Below are 20,104 nucleotides of genomic sequence, written 5' to 3'. Positions count from 1 at the left end.
GCTGTGTGGCGCTGGGCTCCAGTCTCAATTTGTGATGCTGCTTAAATTATTATTCTTTTGAGAAGAAAGCCAAGTTCAATAGCCTTTGGAACTAAAAAATAAACCAAAAAGAATGGCTGAACAGTGTGTTAATTGCCGCCTCATCAGCTCCCTTTGTAGCATGAAGCACGTGGAGTACAAGAAGGTTAGTTTGCTTTTAGCAGCAAAGAAAGTGTCTATTGACAGAGGTCTGAGGATTGGCCGACAGATTACAGTTGCATGGTTGTGTGTCATCACTATTTCCCATCATTTTACAAAAGTAAATTCCTTTGCACACTGTTATGCTTCCCCAGAAAACAAAACTCGAAGGACATAGGTCATGGTTTGGGAAAATAACAAAACAATGCACATTAGGGGTTGAGCAACATTTTTTTTCAGGGATGATACAGACTATTAGTAGTTAATGAGAGAGATAACCAATCTGTCAATATTTAGAATTTGGAATGAAATTACCTCACTTTGTTTAAATGCCTTTGACAAATGTCTAATCAAAACTGAAACTTTCAACATCATATACAGCAAGTTCCCAGCAATTTTTTTTTTTAATAAAGTTAGGTGAAAATTTAGATTAAAGAGTAATTTAAAGAGTTTAGAGTTGCAAGAGGTTTCACAAAGTAAAAGTTCCTCCCATGCTGACAATTTCTTTGCATTTTTTTAAAATTTATCAGCAATCGTGGGAATAAACACAGCCACCCACTGATTCTGCCAAAGAGATAGACAAAGAATCTGTCCTAAAACGAAAATAAAATGGGAGTAACTGAATAGGAGGTAAACAAAATAAGTGGCCAAAAGAAGAATCACACTTCCAACACACACTGAAATCAAATTTTCACTCAAAATAAAAATCACAGAAAGCCAAGTGAAGGTGTTGACTCTGAAGACACAACCAACAAACAACAGGGGCAACCCAACCTCCCTCTCAGCTCCAGCAGGCTGATTACTGCAGCTGAGGAGAGCACCACGGCTGCACCCAGTAGCTCCTGATTAGCAGGGACACCTGGGACCTTGATTTTGGTTCTCTGACCATATCAAGTTTTTATTTTCTGTCCAAAATTGTTTCACATTGAAAAATAAATGCTTACCTCATCTTGTGTCAGTCACGTGTCTTTCTATTTTATCTCAATTTTTCACAACAAATAGAATAATATCACACATGAGACTCAGTGCAAGGTGTCTGTGAATAACTATTTTTATTGGATGAAAGATTGAAAGATGTATTGAAAAATACAGACTTGGTGTTAGGAATATCAACCTTTAGGGACTGCTTGGTGCATTTTATGTGCTTTTCAGTCTTAATTTTTTTATCATTTTGGTTTTGTTGATGTATATGGCATACATTTTGGCAGGATTGTGTATTTTTAATCTTGGAATTTCCAGCTCAGCTCCTACAATAATACACTGTGTAAATGAAATTCTTACACTCATACTGTTGAGTGCAAAACAAAAAAGGGCTATTGAAACCTTTTCAAAGTGTATTTTTAAATAATATAATAAAATTAAAATGAAATAATGCCTGGGGTCTTTGCTGATGTTTTCCACTGAAAAGCTGTCAATAAACAAAAGGAAAAGTGCTGATTAATGTCCAAATTCAGGTTGTTTCCTTTCAATTGTATCTTACTCAGAATTAAAAGGCTCCTTTTTGAACTTAAGCGCTTAGATTTAAAGTATGCGACCCTAGAAGCACTCACTGGCTTTCTGCTGTCTATATTTGCAACCTGTACTCTACAGACTGCCAGGGGATGTGCCAGTATCAACATGTTTAAATTCCACGAAAGATTCCACCTAAATGGCCCATTCCCAAACAAATCCAGCCTGTCCTGGCCTGATGTGAGCCTCCTCCCCGGCACTAGAGCTATAATGCAGCAACAGGCTGAGTTACCGTTACTCTGCACTCTGGACCCAGGTGGGCTCACACCTTGTTTGGTAACTGTATCTACTTGGTGGCTGGTTTTGCATTTTGCGGTGTCCTGTGAGCCACACTGCCATAAAGGAGCTTGATTCTCAGTAGCACTCTGACTGAGTGGGACAAAGGAGAAGCCTGGGAACCGAAACACAGTCGGCAGCCACTGATGGAAACCCTAGAGCTGCGATTTGCTCCCAAGTCACTGCCTTGTTTTTGTCATTATAGTAGCCTATAATGTAGATGAACGCTCCCACTAAGAGTACTGTATGATCTAGCTGTGCCTGTGTTGGGTTGAAGCAAGACGCAGCGTTTTCCCAGTGGTTTGCCTGGACATGACTGACTGACTGACTGACTGACAAACTGACACTATGCAGCTTCATGGAGGTGCTAGCCAGAGTTTCAATATGTAAAAGTGTTTATTCTTTTGCCAAAAAGAGATAAAACATGGTTTTCATTTTAGCAGAGTTAAAAGACAGTATTTTTTTTCTGTTGACAGTTCAAAGGCGCCTCAACTGGAGCATGCCTGTTTCCATGTGTGTTCACTTATACACAGGTCTCCCGTCATCGAAAACAACTCAAGTGAGTCAACCCTAAACAGCTGATAGCCAGAGCTCATCATGTAGCTTAACATTGACTTCATGGGCTTTTAAGCTTTATCATTTTACAATATAATTCTGCATTATTTTCTTTTTTGGTTTTTCTCATAGATCTATATTGACTGGCTTTCAAACTCAAGTGGGAACAAGGTGACAATCCAGAAGTCCATTGCTTATTTGGCTTGTACCATTTTGCTTGTTGTTGCTGCTTAGCTTCTTTACCTTTCCAGTCATCTGACTGCTTTCTTTTTTTGCCCCATCCAAGCTTTCTTATAGGGATGCCGCTGTGTTACCAGATCTCAGTCAATATTTTTGTGATTACGATATTATCATGACCAACTGAAGCAATGACCAAACTTTGAAAGAAGTTGTAATAAATCAGAACTATCCTTTAATTTCCTCTTCAGTCGAAACAATACCCAGTCTTCAATGATGACTTAATTTATTCCAGCCATAGACTGTATATAAAGATGGACGACATGACAGCACCCCCAAAGTGGAGCTTTTCAATCTCCATCGCTCACTGGTATCTGTCTGCAGTATAGGTCATAAAGACCGCCCCTCCATGTTAGTGACTGGACATAGGCCAAACTAAAAACTGAAAGTACATGCCACGCAAAAGTTCCAGAAACTACAGTTCCTCTTATGGCCACTTGAGGCTGGCTCCAAAACAGTCAGTCCCCACAGACCCTCATGTTAAAATGCCTAAGTTTACAGCAAAAATAAACATGTTTACAGCCTGGCACAAAAAAACAGTTTTGGTCTCTGAAGCTAATTTCAACACAAATGCTAACTGTGCAGGCGATGAATTGTTTTGTAATCTGTTTGCATTTTATCAAGGCCCAATGTTCTGAACAAATAAGAGCAGGGACACTATATTGACAGGTTATCACCAAGGCATTATCACAGTCAATGAGTCACTTTCACCCATTACTCCTCCAAAACTCCTCTTGTCCAAAAATGGTCACTCCTGGCTCAAAAAATCCAATCTGACGATGGCCAAATGCTGAATCCGAGGCTTCAAAACATCATTCCACAAACCAATGGGTGATGTCACTTTACCTGTTCTCATTAGTTTATACAGTCAATGGTTGGCATTTGACAGCCGGGGATTGAGAACAACTGTTTGTTCATTCAACTTTGCAAACCAGCAATGAGCTAAAATAATACAGCCTTGTTATTTTTTTTCTGTTTGTTTTTTTTTTTTATATATATTTGCCTGGATGACAGGGCCCACCCGGTGCTCTGGTTCTCATCATCCAGCTGCTGAGCAGAGAGGAATCCCTGGTATGATACAGTGACACTCATGTTTGGCCGTGCAGCTCTCATACCCTCTACACTGTCTGTCATCTGCGATACCGCTGATGCTGGCACGAGAAAAAACAGTCGCCTCTGAGTGCTGCGAACCAGACTTTCCTCCGGTGTAAATCACTCTGTTTGACTTTTCTGAAGATAGCAAACATGCACACATGCACATATACACATGAAAAGCACATAGAGGAGCTGGGTGACTGAGGATCGGGGGCTGAGAGCGGGGTATTTCCTGAGGCTGTGCTGGAGGAGTGGCCTGGCGTGTCACTGTTTGGCAGCTCTCTGTCCATTTTGTCCCAGTCCATCTGCTAAACTATCATCAGCACTTCTCTTTTCTCTGGCCCATGACACCTTTCCAAAATGACAGAGGGGAGATCTCAGGGGAGATTAAGCTAAAATGCCTCATGCATTAGCATTTCTCTTCTTTGTTGATTCTCAATGTCAGTCTTGGCTTTCTTTCCTTCCCATCACCATTACCTCTCTGTCTCTTTCTCTCTCTCACTGTCTCTCTTTCGGCTCCATCTGAACGGGTGCCACACTCCCACACAGTGAATGCTGTGAGCCACACATACCCTGTGACCCCGCCCGGCCACTGTGCTATAAAAAGCCAGTCAGTTTTCATCCAAACCCATGGAAATCAGTAGCAGCGCCAGCCGCCACCCTTACTTAACCCTCCAGTCTACTTCCTGCCAAGGACCTGCCATTTGTGCCACTGTGCGAGCTCGACAGAGCACAGAGTGTTGTGAAACTTCAACTTGTGAAGCATCTATTATGATTTTATGCAGTGTTGTTTTTAGCCGAGCCTGTGCTCTAGATAGCTGCGCAAACAGTCTATGTAGTCATTTTTTTCTTGCAAAGTAAACAGGCAGCTGTCTTCATTGAGCCATGCTGACTTCTGTTGTTGAAAGGAATCCATCCTGTAAAAAAGGTTCAAGTTGTGTACCTTTCATTTCTCTTTTTGTTGTTTGGCAGCCCGTCAACTTTAGATGACTCGATTTCACATTTAGTATTTGCAGAAAGGTCTATTTCCCTTAGACACAAAGGTAAATATGTATTTTTCCGGTTTTGGAGAAAATTATTTTTTATAGGTAAAACTAGCAATACCACTCTGCAAAAATACTTAGTAAAAGTAGCTATTCGCTAAGTTGAAAGACCCCTTTCAGAGCGTTGTATTTTATCATTGTATATAATATTTTTGGAATATTGTTGCTGATTCCTGAAATAAATAGATTTTGGGAAGTATTCCCTGTGCTGCTGGAACCCATTGGCCAGAATGAAGGCTGGCATTGTACATTTCTGTAAACCACTGATATGTTACATTTGCACAGTGTTATGTAGAAGATATGCTGCAATGTTTCTTTACATTTCAACATCAGTTTGATTAACTGCTGGGTAGTTGCAGTGGGGCAGCTGTGGGGCAACTGTGGCTCAGGAGGTAAAGTTGGTCATCCACCAATCAGAAGATCAGAGGTCCAATCCCTTGCTCCTTCAGTTGTGACCTCCAATTCCAGCCCGTCCTCACTCTAAAGTAGTCAAATTCCAGTGCTTCGTCAGTGATTTCGGTGTTGGACAGCATTAGCCACCTTTCGCGGCAGTATGATACGCCAATAGGCAGCGTGAGTTTATAACACGGCTGGATGGAACCTGTCGCAGCAGTATGATATATTGCCCTATAGGGCAGGAATGGTGGTGGATGGATCCAACAAACCCTGGACTTTCATACAGTTGCCCAATGTTCACTTCCTTTATGAATGTTTAACCAAACCATGATGTTTTTTGTTGTTTTTTTCATTAACCTATTTTCCAATGCTGTAAGTTTAGTTTGAAAAATACTATATGCAGAAACTGTACATTTTCTGAAAAAAATTGTATTTTGAAAAATGCATTTAAACAGACATAAATCAACACGCTGTCCAGGAATGTCAACAGCGAACACAGGAGGATACTTATCGGGTCACATACATGAATGGCACTGACTGAGCGGTGATAGTTGACAAGTTTGGAAGAGACTGTTTGCATGTCGAAGTTCCTTGGACAGCATATTGAACCCGCAAATGACTGTGCCGTTGATCAATGTGTGCATTTGATTGATTAAGCGTTTAAAACCTGAGCAAATTAGATTGATTTAATTAAAAACAGGGGGAAAGTATTGAGCAACATAAGAACTGACAAAAATTGGCAAGAAATTACTAAAACAATACAAGAAAAATTTAGATTTGAAAAAAAAGAAAATCAATAGAAAGGGGGGAAAAAAAGCAAAAAACAGAAATGTACGAGGAAATGACCTGGAGAAAAAAGCGCAAAAAAATAATATAAAATAATTCTAAAATAAAATATACATTCATTCTGTAATATAATATTAAATATTCAGTTATAATAACCGGTCTGTCGTGGTGAAGAGGGAGCTGAGCCGAAAGGCAAAGCTCTCGATTTACCGGTCGATCTTCGTTCCTACCCTCACCTATGGTCACGAGCTTTGGGTAGTGACCGAAAGAACAAGATCGCGGGTACAAGCGGCCGAAATGAGCTTCCTCCGTAGGATGGCTGGGCTCTCCCTTAGAGACAGGGTGAGAAGCTCGGTCATCTGGGAGGAGTTCGGAGTAGAGCCGCTGCTCCTCCGCGTTGAGAAGAGTCAGATGACGTGGCTCGGGCATCTAATTAGGATGCCTCCAGGATGCCTCCCTGGTGAGGTGTTCAGGGCACGTCCCACCAGTAGGAGGCCCCGGGGAAGACCCAGGACACGCTGGAGAGACTACGTCTCACAGCTGGCCTGGGAACGCCTCGGGGTCCCCCGGGAAGAGCTGGACGAAGTGGCCGGGGAGAGGTCTGGGTTTCCCTGCTTAGGCTGCTGCCCCCGCGACCCGACCCCGGATAAGTGGAAGAAAATGGATGGATGGATGGACAGTTATAATAATTAGAACTATAGTCTTTGGAACTTTTTTTTGTTGTGTAAAACCTCTGCTTTCCATCACACCTTTTCTTGCTAAATTTTTTTTAATAGAGTTCAGCAATCACAGGAGAAATACATATTAACTTTTCCACCAGGAGTTTCAATCATCCAGAATATACTGCAGCTATTAAAACATTAAGTGTTGTGTCTAAAGCTATTTTGAAGACAGATGAACGAAATCACAAACTGAAGCAGAAGCAGGCAGAAGGAGGCACAGTAGGGAAACCAGAGAGGTAAAAAAGACATCATCACAAAATAACTCCTGGAATTCAGCGATGATATATGAAACAGTCTGAGAGCTGGCACTTTTTCTAATATTCACGACTGCAGGAGGACAGTTGTTGTTGGCTGCTCCTCCTGAGAGATGTTTCCGCGCTGCAGAGGCCAGATTTGGCCTCTAGGTGGGACGAGTTAAACGACAGCATTACGACCGAGCTCTCCGGGGGGAAATTAAAGCATCGTAAAACCAGATGGATTTAGTGAAATAAAGTTATTTATTGCTTGGATTGGTCAGAGGTAACTTAGGATTTTCAAGTTACCAATAAAAAGGGTGCAAACTGTATAGACGCTAAAGAAGGTGCTTAAACCAAATAAATAAATAAATAACTTACTTAACAACTGTCCGACTCTTACCTCTCTAAAATCCTAGTGAGCATAGATTAAGAGACAGGGCAACTCTTGACCAAAAACATACAGCTTGTCTGGCAAAATTGCATGCGAGCATGTCCAATGTCCAATCAGGGTCTTTACGAAGTGAGATGGGCGGGATCATGACATCGGGACCAATCTCATGCGAGCATGCAAAACACTGGAAAGAATGAGTCACAAGGGGGGCGGGCGAAGGCCAAAACACAGCAGCTTATTAAAGTTTGCGAGGCAAAAATAAATGTTGCTCACATGTCACTGTGTGGGGAATCCGATTCGGGCTGTGATGTGGGCAGTCTGCGAGAGGGTCAAGCTTTGAACAGGAGGGAAGATGGATGAAGTGGTGGAGGCGGCGGGCGTGGAGGTCGTGAAATGGAGCGGTGAACCAAAAGCCTGAGTCAAGAGTGTTTATCCTCTCTTTCCTCTCATTAGGGACATTGGTAGACCCTAACTAGAGCATAGGTATACAGTAATTCACATAGAATAATCCACAAAATCACCCTAATCCTAAAATATTTTAGTTTGTGTGTGTGAGTAGCAAAAAAACTCTCTCTGACTTACAGAACATACTTTTTCTTGTAATTTAAGTGGTAAGTGATTCTATCGATGAGCTATGAAAGGGTTAAAAGTCGATCTCCACTCAGCTGATGAGGCAATCTGTTCTTTCTTAAAGCCAAACACATGGAGGAATGCTCTCCTCTTCCCCTCCACTGGCACGTGAACGTCTCATCCAACGTTGCTAAGTATCCCTTTTGTGTGTAATGACAGCGTTTCTGAGCAAACTGTGTGCATTTTATATCGCAGTGGAAAGGCTCCATACTGTGAGAATCAACATTTAGAACACAAAATGCAGTCTTTCCTCTGCGCCGCAGAAAATGTACGGTCACGCTCGTTGCATTTTGTTGCTTTCTCTGTTAGTGTGTGAACAGGTTTATTCTGAAAGGACAACATTTATAGAGGAATATGTGCAAAAGACTCCAGTAAATGTCAGAGAGATTTTCTACAACATGTAAGGGAATGTGTCAAGACCTCTGAAGGGGGAAAAAACATTGTTATTTTAGAGATTGGCTCTTGTTTTCACAGTTACACTCACACTGTATAGCTAGGTGGATTGTGAAAGTTTTACAAATGAGTCCAAGGGGATACAAACATTTTGGCCTCAGGTAAAAGAACTTCACTAGTTTAAGAAATTGGAAAATATGGTTATTTTGTCTTCTGAAAATGAAATAAGAAAAGTGATATAAGTGGAGCTTTAGGGGGATAGGTTTAGTCGAGCTAAGCATAAAAACTGAAGGCAGGGGAAGCTAGCCTTGTTGGATACAGTCCTATGTTCCCTCATTGTTGGATACAGCTCAATGATCCCTCATTGTTGGAAACAGTCCTATGTTCCCTCATTGCTGGATACAGTCCCATGTTCCCTTGTTGTTGGAAACAGTCCTATGTTCCCTCAATGTTGGATACAGCCCCATATTCCCTCATTGTTGGAAATAGTAGTATGTTCCCTCATTGTGAGAAACAGTCATATTCTCCCTTAGCCTTTTGTTCCCCCAAAGAGATTTTCAAAATTGGAAAAGCCCTATGTACCTTTATCCCTATGTTCCCTCAATTGGAAACCATTTTATTTGCCAATTTTCAAAATTTGGAGAGGGGCCTTATGTTGCGGTTATCAATATGAAAATGAATAATCCACAAAAGCTGCAGGAATTAGTCAGAAAACCCAGAAATTAGTTAATGTATTAGCACATCCTGTTTCCTTATCTTGAAGTCAATGGTTTTGTTTTGTTTTGTTTTGTTTTGTTTTGTTTTGTTTTGTTTTGTTTTGTTTTGTTTTGTTTTGTTTTGTTTTGTTTTGTTTTGTTTTGTTTTGTTTTGAATAGGTTTTTGATTAGATGCCTGAAATAAGGTCTGTGGTTGGCACAAGCTAAAGACTTTGACATTTTGTTTTATGACAAAAAAATATGTCAGTAAATACACCACTCATGAATTTCAGAGTTTTAATATGTTGTTAAAAAGGAATGTGCCAAAAAAGTCTGGCTGTGGTGGTGATGTTTGAGTCATGAGATGATAGTGAGGTTCATTTACAGCCTAATGTTAGTTTTTTTGGTGTTTTTTTTTTTACTTCTGGCAATTGCATTAATGCTTCAAACAATTGAAACAAAATGTGTATCATAAACTTTTGTTTGCCACTGAATTTATTTTCTGCAGTAATCAAAAATCCAATAAAAAAAAGTCCCACTGGCTTTTTATCAAGGAAGCCAGGGTGATGCAAACTCCTGGGCTGGCATGCAAATACATGTCACCCTTGTATCACTGTTTGATGTAGAATTTTCTAATATTGACCTACATGTTTGCACTTCAAAGATAAAGGCCTAAAATATGTGTACAACATTGAGATTGTGTTGACTGGATAGGTAGTGTACTGCAGAATAATCAGAGCGCCGTGGCTGAAAAAAGCTGATATTCTGCAGCTGGAGACAAGGTTGATAAGAGCCATGAGACTGAACCAAATCAGAGAAGTTTTAGAGCGTGACACTAAAACAACTAGCAGGAAACAGTTTTTTTGAGTTTTTTTCAGAGTTTTTGGATTCCAGGTGAACCCAGGCAGCGTTGAAGCTGATCATGTTTCCCTTCCGAGTAAAACCTGATCTACCATTAGAGGAGAAAGTTTCTTCTCGTCTCACATAACATGTCTAAAGCTATCCAGGAAAGCCAGCCAGGTGGCCTCTCTGACCTCCCAAGATGATTTCACTGTTGTTATTTCATTGATGCCTACCATGCAGAGAGAGAGAAAAACTGTGGCCCTTTTGCTCCAACCACCGGTTTTATTTGAAAACTGGAGCGACATCGCTGCTTTTAAATGCTTGTGACAAATATTTATACCTTTGAACCTTGAAAAAATTGATTTCTTTAAAAGAAAAAACATGGGGATCCAGATTTGGAGATTTTTTTTTTTAAAGTTAGGGAAAATGTCCAGAGAGAAAAAAGGGAAAAAGCTAGGGAAAAACTATATTTATAATTACATATGTTAAATTATGTTGCAAAATTACATTCACTTTTAAGCGCCTTTTCAGGTTACTTCCTCCACTTTTTTTAATACAAATTTTCAGGTATTTTTCTTGTACTTTTTACTAATTTCTTGCACACTTTGGGTCATTTCAGGTATTTTTATTCAGGTATTCTTCCGGTACTTTTTACTAATTTCTTGCACACCTTGGGTCATTTAAGGTATTTTTATTCAGGTATTTTTCTTGTATTTGTTACTTATTTTTGTACACTTTGGGTCCTTGCGGGTATTTTTATTCAGGTATTTTTCTTGTACTTTTTATAAATTTCTTGCACACTTTTGGTTATTTCAGGTATTTTTATTCAGGGTTTCTTTTCTTGTACTTTTTACTAATTTCTTGCACATTTTGGGTCACTTTTGAAAGAAATAAACCCTATTTGCTCAGGGTTTAAAGAGTTTATTATGTCTTCTTTTTTAATCACACAAATCATGTGAGAGCTAAAACTTGTTAAAAACAAAATAAAGTGATCAGTTTATTTCTTCCTAATTTCCAGTGGAAGCATTCCCGCCTCTGGCTCCACTCGAACAGATCCCAGGATTGAAAATGAGACTAAATACACATTTTGATTGTGATTGTGTTCAGCTGAAGTACTCATGCCAACTTGTACTAAGATCACAGATATATAAGAGTTATCTGCTTGTTTGTAAAAACATTCTCAGAGGACAGAACAGGATCTTAGTAGGAGGAAGAAGGGATGAGATTTCACCCTGAGGATCTCCTCCGGTATGTGTAGACACACAGAATTTCACAAGAAGTCGACAACAGCCTCAGAGAAATTGGTGAAGTGTTCGCCTTTTAGATTCTTGCTTCCTTGAAAAGTTGTCCACGACATTATCACCTTATCTTGAGCTTTTCTTTTGGCACTAAAATTAATATGACAAACCAGATGGGTTTGGGATACTGCAGCATTTCTCCACTTGGCCCCTTGATGCCTGCATTTATTGCACTTTGAGAAAATGTTCTGTTAATCCTGTGCTATAACTTGCTGAAACTGCACTGAGTCTTGCTGTTTACCACGCTGGAGGGGATATTACTGTACAATCTTCTGGGACATTAAAAGAAAAATCACTCAACTGTATGAAAATCAATTTTCCACCTGATATCACTTGTATCTCACAATGTCTCCGTAGTGTTTAATAAATAACTACTCACCTATTTCTGCTTTTCAACATCCTCCAGATTTACAATCCCTCCTCTGGTGACTTCTGGAGTGTGTCTCCATATCCTCTGTGACCCCTCATCTCTTATTACATTTGCAGTATGCAGTGGCTAAGTTGTTAAGTGGACACGCAGTCACGCACAGCTCCGGCTGAGGTTGGATGAATCAGAGCTGCAGGGATGGCGGGGTCCGCCATGCCTCACCGATCATGCTTTTGCATATGGCAAAACTGTTTAAGTCATAAACCATCATCCCCGTGCTGTGTTCACCAAAACAAATGAAAATGATAATGTGCACTTACGCAGCATCATCACTGATTTGATCAGTAGCAGAAAAGCGGGTGCCCTGCGCCAAAGAGCAGCCACTGTATTTCTCTAATAAAAGATGCATAAGTAGATTTAAAAAGTTGTTAAAAATAGAAGTTATGGACCTCTATGAGCACATAGGTAATTTTTTTGTATGGTTTTCACCTCTAAATGGATGTTTTTTTAATAATGTTGAGCTCAAAATTGATATTTTATGCAAGCATCCTTATATAGTTTAATGTTTTTTCACTGCTATAACTGTGAATGAGCCACTTGGGATGTGGGACTGGGTCAGGAAATACCGATGTGGAAGGCAGTGGCTCTCCTTAGGATTCCTCTGGCTGGGAGGCCCTCTCTGACTGGCTGGGCTGGAATCTGCAGGAAAGAGGAAACAGGTCGGCTAATGCACCTAGTGATCCCTCTCATCAGACTGCTGCAAACCTTTCAAAGGCAGAGAGGGAGAAAGAGAGAGAGAGAGACAGAGAACCAAATACCATTTTTTCCCAGAGAGGAACTAGGACTCAGCATTCCTGGCATTGCCACCGGCCTCCAAACAATCCATACTCTATCCTGTGTGTGCTGGGACAGTGAATGGCTGCAGTGTGTGAGGCTCGCAGGCCCAGTTTGCCCAGCGAAAGGGAGAGCAGCCAACGTTGCCGGTGCACTCAGAGCCCCGGACCCCGGCCCAGCCTCCGTCCCCAGCCGCTAAGCCAAACACCGACATGTCTGAGACGGCACTGTTGAGCCACCGCACAGGCCCGACCGCTGCTGAAAACACACTCCAGAAAATAAACAGCCCGGGGCCCAAGAAGAGCAAATATTTGATCAATCTGAGAAAGGCCAGAAAGAGGATGAATGTGCAGAGGTGGTGGAGGAGAGAGAGGAGAGGAGGGAGGAAGGGATGGCTGGAGATGAAAGGAGCCAAGGTTGTATGAATTACATTTTTTAAGGTAAAATGCAGCTGAAGTGATGGACATTAGCACAGCAAGTGCACAAAAGTAAATAAAGTAGAAGATAAATAAGAACAAAAGTGGCTTCAAACCTAATGCAGCTGATGCAGCAGGCAAAACTGAGAATATGATAATTGATGGTCCTGACCACAAAGAAGAGTCACAGCGTTGACAGTTTCAATAGAATAAGAGAAAAGGTCTGTAAAAGGGGGAAAAACAAGTGATATGACTCTTGTGTGACTTACAGTAAGTTTTAAGAATTCAGGTACTGAAGTGACCTATGGGGTCCAGTTTTTGTTAGTGTGCCTTAAATACGGCACAAAACTTTATTCTTGACCTTGGAAATAGCAGCTTTGTGGTCTCTACTCAAGGTCCACTTTGATGGAGTTTACCAAGTTGCCATGGCAATTGCCCATGCTACATCACGTTGATGTCATTCCAACCTTAGGTAATGTTATCACACCTGAGCCACTGATGACTGCCCACTCTTATTCCAAAGTCTTCAAATACAGCTGTTCTTTCAATGTAAGATCCAGACGCAAAAAGTCAGCCTTGTGTAGCTGATACACCACCGGGCAGCTTCAGCTTGAAATGTGGGCAGATTGAACCAGTCGCATTGTTCTGATATATTTGATAAACAGCACAACAGGTAATAGGAAAAATATATATTTTTTATTTTGGATTGAACTGTCCCTTTAAATAACTTTGTTTTGTAATTTTTTGTCAAACTACTATTTCTAGGACCAATTTGAACCTACACACTCAACTGATGAAGGCCATCAGATGTCGATGAAAGCTAAATAAATAAATACATAAAAAATAAAAGCTATCAGGTGAACTTTGTGAGGTGTGTTGTCGTTGTTTTGTTTTTGTTCCTCAGTAACATCCATATTAAAAACCTGTGAATGTTTACTGGAGTGCAGACTAGTGCGAAACCCACCTCTGCCAGTCAAACTCTGCTCCAATGACACCTCATATTATAAACAGTGAAAGGTACAACAAAGTTTACAAATGATTTGCATATGTTTGTGTTTGTTGAGCTGAAAATAGGTCAGTCGTGTTGGACTGCTAGCAGTAATTATGACTCAGCTAATCTGAATGAGTCATTGTGTGGGAGCTGACGCACAGGGATATGTTACACCTACCTATATTCTTTAACACGCTTCTTCTGTTTGCCAAACACATCCATCTGCATGCCAGGTAATGTAAACGATGACTAACTTGTTACCATTAGCCCGGGCTGTTAATTTTGTAATATAAGCATGATATCTGTGAGAGGAGTAAGCTTTTGCTGTACATAAGAGTCAAGAAAATGTTGCCACCTTGAAAGGAGAACATGAAGTAGGCACCACAAGAAACAAGCAGCAATGTGATCATAAAAAACATGATCTCATTGAAACATTGAAGTTTATCTTCTTTCCATGTCTGTGCATTAAAGGTATACTTCACTCCCCAAATCAACATTTGTATATCAGTTACTCAACCCGTGATATGTGGAATTCGTGCTTCCCTCGCATGTCTCATATCATATGTGAATAAAGAATGCAAAAACAGAAAATTCTTGATGAATCATAGGGGTCCACGTTTGACAAACTATATACTTTATAAACTATATAAAAACAGCCATTTACAGACTCTCACATAACTCCTGCAGTATGATCTATCTGAACTGAACTGAAAGTGAAACTTATTCATGCTCTCTTCATAAGCAGACACTGATAAAAACTGTAGTTTTACCTCCCTGAACGTGGGAGCTGCTGGTGTACTGCTGCTTTGATCAGTTAGTTTATGTCACTGTGGGACTTTGAATTTGAACTAATCCTTTAAAAAACTCCAAACTCCACTGTTTTTGTGAAAACTTTTTGTGAAACTCTTTTGAAAAGAGCATTTATAGGTTTCATATTTTGTTCAGCTCTCCATCAGAAAGGGCCATCTGTGTGGGAAATACTGAGAAAATAACATGGATTATACTACAGTTTTTGTTTTGAAGTTTTTTAAATGCATCCCTGTGATTTCTATTATCAAAAATTTCCTCAGTTTCTGGATTATGGCAACACCAAGAGCATGTGGTAAAAAACAAAGCTTTCTTCACAGATTCAACTAAATACAGCAATAGCCTAACTGAAATGGAACAAATGGAAATTTGGGGAGTGAAGAATTCCTTTTCCTTTAAGTCTGAAGCTGATACTACATTATCTTAGCATAATGACTTGAAGCCATGCCTACCAGTGCCTCTGACAATTTAAAAAAAAAACACATTGAATCGCTTTTGTTTAATCGGTACAAAAAGTAAAAGAAAAAAAGTCAAGTACACTAGACCGTCATTTGCCATTAAAAATATAATAATAAATAAAAAAAACAGCCCAAAGCACTCTTTGATCAACAATTCTTTAAAGAAACGGTCTTGAGAAATATGTTTATTTGCTTTCTTGCCAAGAGTTCTATGACAAGATTAACATCAATCTCATATCTGTGCATCAAGTCCCCACCGAGAGCCAGGAGGCTGAATTCTGGAGTTACTGTGTTAAAGTGATCTTCATTCACAATATGTATTAACTTGTGGACATTAGAGGTGCTAGGAGATATTTCCCCCTGCTTCCTGTGTTTACACTAAGCTAGGCTAATCACCTCTTAGCTTCAGCGCCATACTTATCACACAGATAGGCCTATGAGACTGGGGATCAATCTAAATCCACTAACTCTGCAAAAAAAGCTAATAGGTTTGTTTAACAGAATGTCAAGTTAGTCCTTTACAGGTTGATTTTGGTGGACTCTTTGGGCAACTTAAACTTTTTCACTTACCTGAGAAGGGTGCTTATGCAGAATATAGTCACTTCAGATTACACTCCATTCTTTATTTTGGTGTGCAAAAACCATTACATTTTAAATGTTTTCGCTCACAGCACTTTCCAGAAATCATTTATCAGTCAGAATGAAAACGTAGGCAGGTTTCCATTAACTCCCAAATTGCACAAATTAAAATTGTGAGTATGAAATATGAAAACATTTTGTTCTAAGCTCACATTAAGTTTAGGTGATTTAAAAAGCCATTTCTCTCTAAATACTATTTTGGCTTTTATAGGTCACATGATGCTACGGCTATGTGCTTGTAGTCCCAGTGAATTTGCAGTCATCTTGCAATTGTGTTTTATCAACATTTTTAAAATATCTCTCAAGTTTTGCATACATTTGTTATAGAAACACACCTTTCGAGGCTTTGTTTTTCAGCCATGAAAGTAAGGGAAAAGCCAATAGAAAATCTTCTATGACCTGCTGCTACTGTATGTCTCAGCCCCAGAGAACAGTCAAACCGTTTGTGCATATGAAAATGCTTCAGTGTGGTTCTGGGAGCACAACTGATTGCATAATTGACTGTTTACCTTACGATCATCACTAACAGCTGTTTATCGTTCCCTCTCTTTTCATTTATGACTTTATTCCTGGCTGTGATGTTTTCCACTGTGACTGTATCCATGAGGTAAGTGTCTCTGATAAAGCACTTAGCCTTCAGTTAACGACACTCATGAAGTGGACAATCAGCTGCAGCCACACAGACGATCTGACGTTTATCTGACTCCTAACCAAAAGGGTTAAGAAGTGATTTACCTTCCTCCAAGGCAGATCCAGAACCTGCAGAGGGTTTGATGAAAACAGAAGCAGGCCTGTCCTTCCCCCACCTGGGCAGATCGGATGTCATTCCCTCGTGCATACAACCACTCAAAGTAAAGCCCCCGCCTTGTGGCTCATCCATCACCCTCCCTGCCTCCACCTCGGCATGGAGCCGTGATGCCATTGCCTGCTGAGCGGTATTTCATGAGGAAACATCAACACTGCCAGAGAAATGTTGCTTCTCATTGCGATGTTTGATATACACTCTGTGACTTTGGGAAATCCAGTTGAGAGGAAAATGAGTCCCGGGGCTGGCAGGCAGGAGGCATATGCAGTATGTTTAAAATAATACGCTTTTAGACCTAATGTTTTATGAGTCGACTAACACGTCTTATACCTTCCATAAGGACCCTTTGAAGCAAAATATCCCACACATATATACTTGCCTGGATGATTTTCTTTTGGGGTTTCGGAGGGAGCATATTTCATGTTCAGGATCGCCAAGTCATGAAAGGCTGGAATTTTTTTAAAAATACAAATAATTCCAGATCAAGCAAACATCCCAATTTGACCCCCAATTTGCAGACTCATGGTTGTCTTGGTCCAAAGCAAAGCGGTTTTTTGACCGTCTTGGCTGCTGTCTGCATATCACTTGGAATCAGCAGACAACCAGATGTGCTGAGGCGTTTTATTAATTTATTTATTTTGAAAGAGGAGATAGTTTGAGAGTAATATGAAGTGGACATCAAGGGGAAGCATGGTAAATCTAGTCTGTGGCTCAGATTATTATACAAACCCCAATTCCAAAAAAGTTTGGATGCTGTGTAAAACATAAAAAAAAACAAAAAAAAACAATTGCAATTAATTGTTTGGTTTTCTTTTCCTTTACTTATTTGAATAGGGTACAAAGACAAGATATTTAATGCTCAAACAGATCAAATTTTTATTGTAAATATACACTCATTCTGAATATGATGCCCAAAGTATTCCAAAAAAAAGTTAGGACAAGGTCATGTTAACCACTGTGTGATATCAAATTTTCTTTTAACAACTCTCAGTTAGCATTTGGGAACTGAGGAACTAATTGTTTAGGTTTTGAAGGTGAAATTCTTTCAAATTCTTGCTTGATTTACGACCTCAGTTGTGTTCATTGCTGTATTTTCTGCGTCATAATGCACTACATTTTCAATGGGAGACAGGTCTGGACTGCAGACAGGTCAATCTGGTACCTGTGCTGTTTTACTACGAAGACTCACTGTTGTAACATATGCAGAATGTGGCTCATTTTAGAAATAAGCAGGTACACCCCTGAAAAAGATCTACTCTGGATGGCAGCATGTGTTGCTCCAAAACCTGTATGTACCTTCCAGTATTCATGGTGCTTTCATAGATGAGAAATGCCATGTGCACTTACACACCTCCATAGCATCACAGATGCTGACTTTGCACAATCTGGAGGGTTCTTTTCCTCTTAATCCCTGAAGACATGATGCCCATGATTTCCAACAACAATTTAAAATGTGGACTCAACAGACCAAAGTACACATTTCCACTTTGTGTCAGTCCATCTCAGATGAGCTTGGGCCCAGGAAAGTCAACATATTTTTGGATGTTGTTGATTTATAGCTTTTTATTTTGCATGATAGAGTCTAAACTTGAATTTCTAGATGCAACAAATTGTGTTAACCAACAAGCATTTTCCAAAGTGTTCCCAAGTCCATGCAGTAATTTCCTTTTTACAAACAAATCAGTTTTAATGCAGTTCTGCCTGAGAGTTTTAAAGTTCATGGCTTTTCACTGTTGGTTTTCAGCCTTGCCCCTTACATACAAGGGTTTCTCCAGATATTCAAAATCTTTTCATGACATTAAGGACTGTCGATGGTGATATAACTAAAATTCCTTGCAACTTTGTGTTGAGAGAGGTTGTTCCAAGACTGTTGCACTGTTTGACCATGCAGTTTTTCCACAAAGTGACAATTCTTGCTTGTCACAACTGAGCCTTTGAGGATGTTTTTTTTTATATCAAATTGTGATCCTGATCACTGGTTACCAATTAACCTCTTTACATTCCAACAAGTGGGTGTTTTTTTGTTTGTTTTTTTTAACATTCTACACCCTTTTCAGTGTTTTGCTGCCCCAGACCAACTTTTTGGGCCATACATTTAGAACAAGTGTGTACAAAAAACAATGAGGTTTCAACAATGAAAATTCTGTCTTTGTATTTAACTGAGTACAGGTTTAAAAAAAAAAAAAAAAAAGGTTCACTAATTATAGCATTCTGTTTTTATTAACATTTTACACAGCATAACAACTTTTGGGGAACTGAGGCTGCATAACACTGTTACATAAGCTGCCTGAAGCCGACTGATAAACAAGAACTACCATACAGTATTAGCCCAGCTGGGTGCACTAGAGTGCCTGGATGGTAATCAATCATTTAGGAGTAATTTACAGCCGCTGGTTATTCAAGTGGAGAGCCGATGTGGCTGGCAAGGAAACTGTCTGCTATCGCTGATTTCACTTCTGAAGCCAAAGTGAGCGCCGGGAAGCCATGAGGGCTCCAGTCACATTGGGCTAAGAAGATCCATATGGTAGGAGCAAGGGGCCAGACTTTTCCAGGTTCCCCCTCTCTGTTTTCCCATGGCCCCACATCGGAGGAGCCTCTTGCGGCGTTAAAAAGGAACAGCCCTCCCTCCCACCCTCCACACCCCTTGTTAACAGTCAGTGGCCCCATTTTGGTACAGTTGCCATTAATATTTATGAGAGGAGAGCTCCTCGCAGGGGCCCAAGGGTGACAAACAGTGTGACCTTTCAGAGGGCCAGTGTTTACTGTGGCTGTCAGGAAGCTGGTGGGATAAGGGAAGAGAGCACCCCCGCCCATCTTCCTCTAAACCAAATGAAAGCAGGCTGGTGTTTGGCCGGAGCAGATGTTGGTATGATAGCATTAGTTTTTACCCTCAGATGAAGCTCCGACAGCAGCTGTGTGGAGGGCCTGCGAGCTGAAATCATCCTCTGTGCCATTTCAAGACGTGACATTTCCATTCAGCAAATCTTTCCCGAAAATCGTGTCGTGCGCTCACACGGTGTCTCTTTTTGTTTATAGTCTACACCCTCAGTGGTCTGGGACTCTCTCTTAAAAGTACAGTTCATTATTTTCAGTGTGGGAGTGACTCAACAGTATTCGCCGCTCAGCCGTCTGTGTTCCAGCCCTTATTTGTCATGAAAACACAGAGCGAGGCCTCTCTTCAGCTGTCTGTGATGTTGTCTGTAAATTATAGGTTACTCACTAATTTGTTCAAATAAAGCGGTGAGAGCTGTGGATGCATATGAGAACTGTTCTGTTCTGCTTGTTTTGGAAAAATAAATTCAGCTACTGGAGGAATTATACAGTCTGTGTCAGCCCCAGGAAAATTATGACTTGACTCGACTTTGTTGATTGATTCATCACTGAGCTGGCCTTTATGGGCGAGTTTGGTGAGATTTTATTTCTGTCATTAGTTCTGTCCAATTCACCTCACATTTCAAATTAGAGAAGACTTGCAGTACATTGGTTTCTTTGTAGTTTTAAAGTG

The 20,104-nt window shown here is 40.3% G+C and overlaps 1 long non-coding RNA gene across 1 annotated transcript; it reads left to right on the top strand.

Annotated features, from left to right (window-relative positions):
* Positions 1–14,106: 14,106 nt before the first annotated feature.
* LOC148186595 (uncharacterized) lies at positions 14,107–19,857 on the top strand. The gene is made up of 2 exons (XR_015779555.1): positions 14,107–16,401; positions 16,545–19,857. It is a non-coding gene; the product is annotated as an uncharacterized LOC148186595 (long non-coding RNA).
* The last annotated feature ends 247 nt before the right edge of the window (positions 19,858–20,104 follow it).

This window comes from Plectropomus leopardus, chromosome 17 (assembly GCF_026936395.1).
Source record: "Plectropomus leopardus strain MGB_pleo_1.0 chromosome 17, ASM2693639v1, whole genome shotgun sequence".
Classification (NCBI taxonomy): Eukaryota; Metazoa; Chordata; class Actinopteri; order Perciformes; family Serranidae; genus Plectropomus; species Plectropomus leopardus.
The sequence above is the reverse complement of the archived record's forward strand: the minus strand, read 5'-3'. Positions and strand labels throughout refer to the sequence as shown.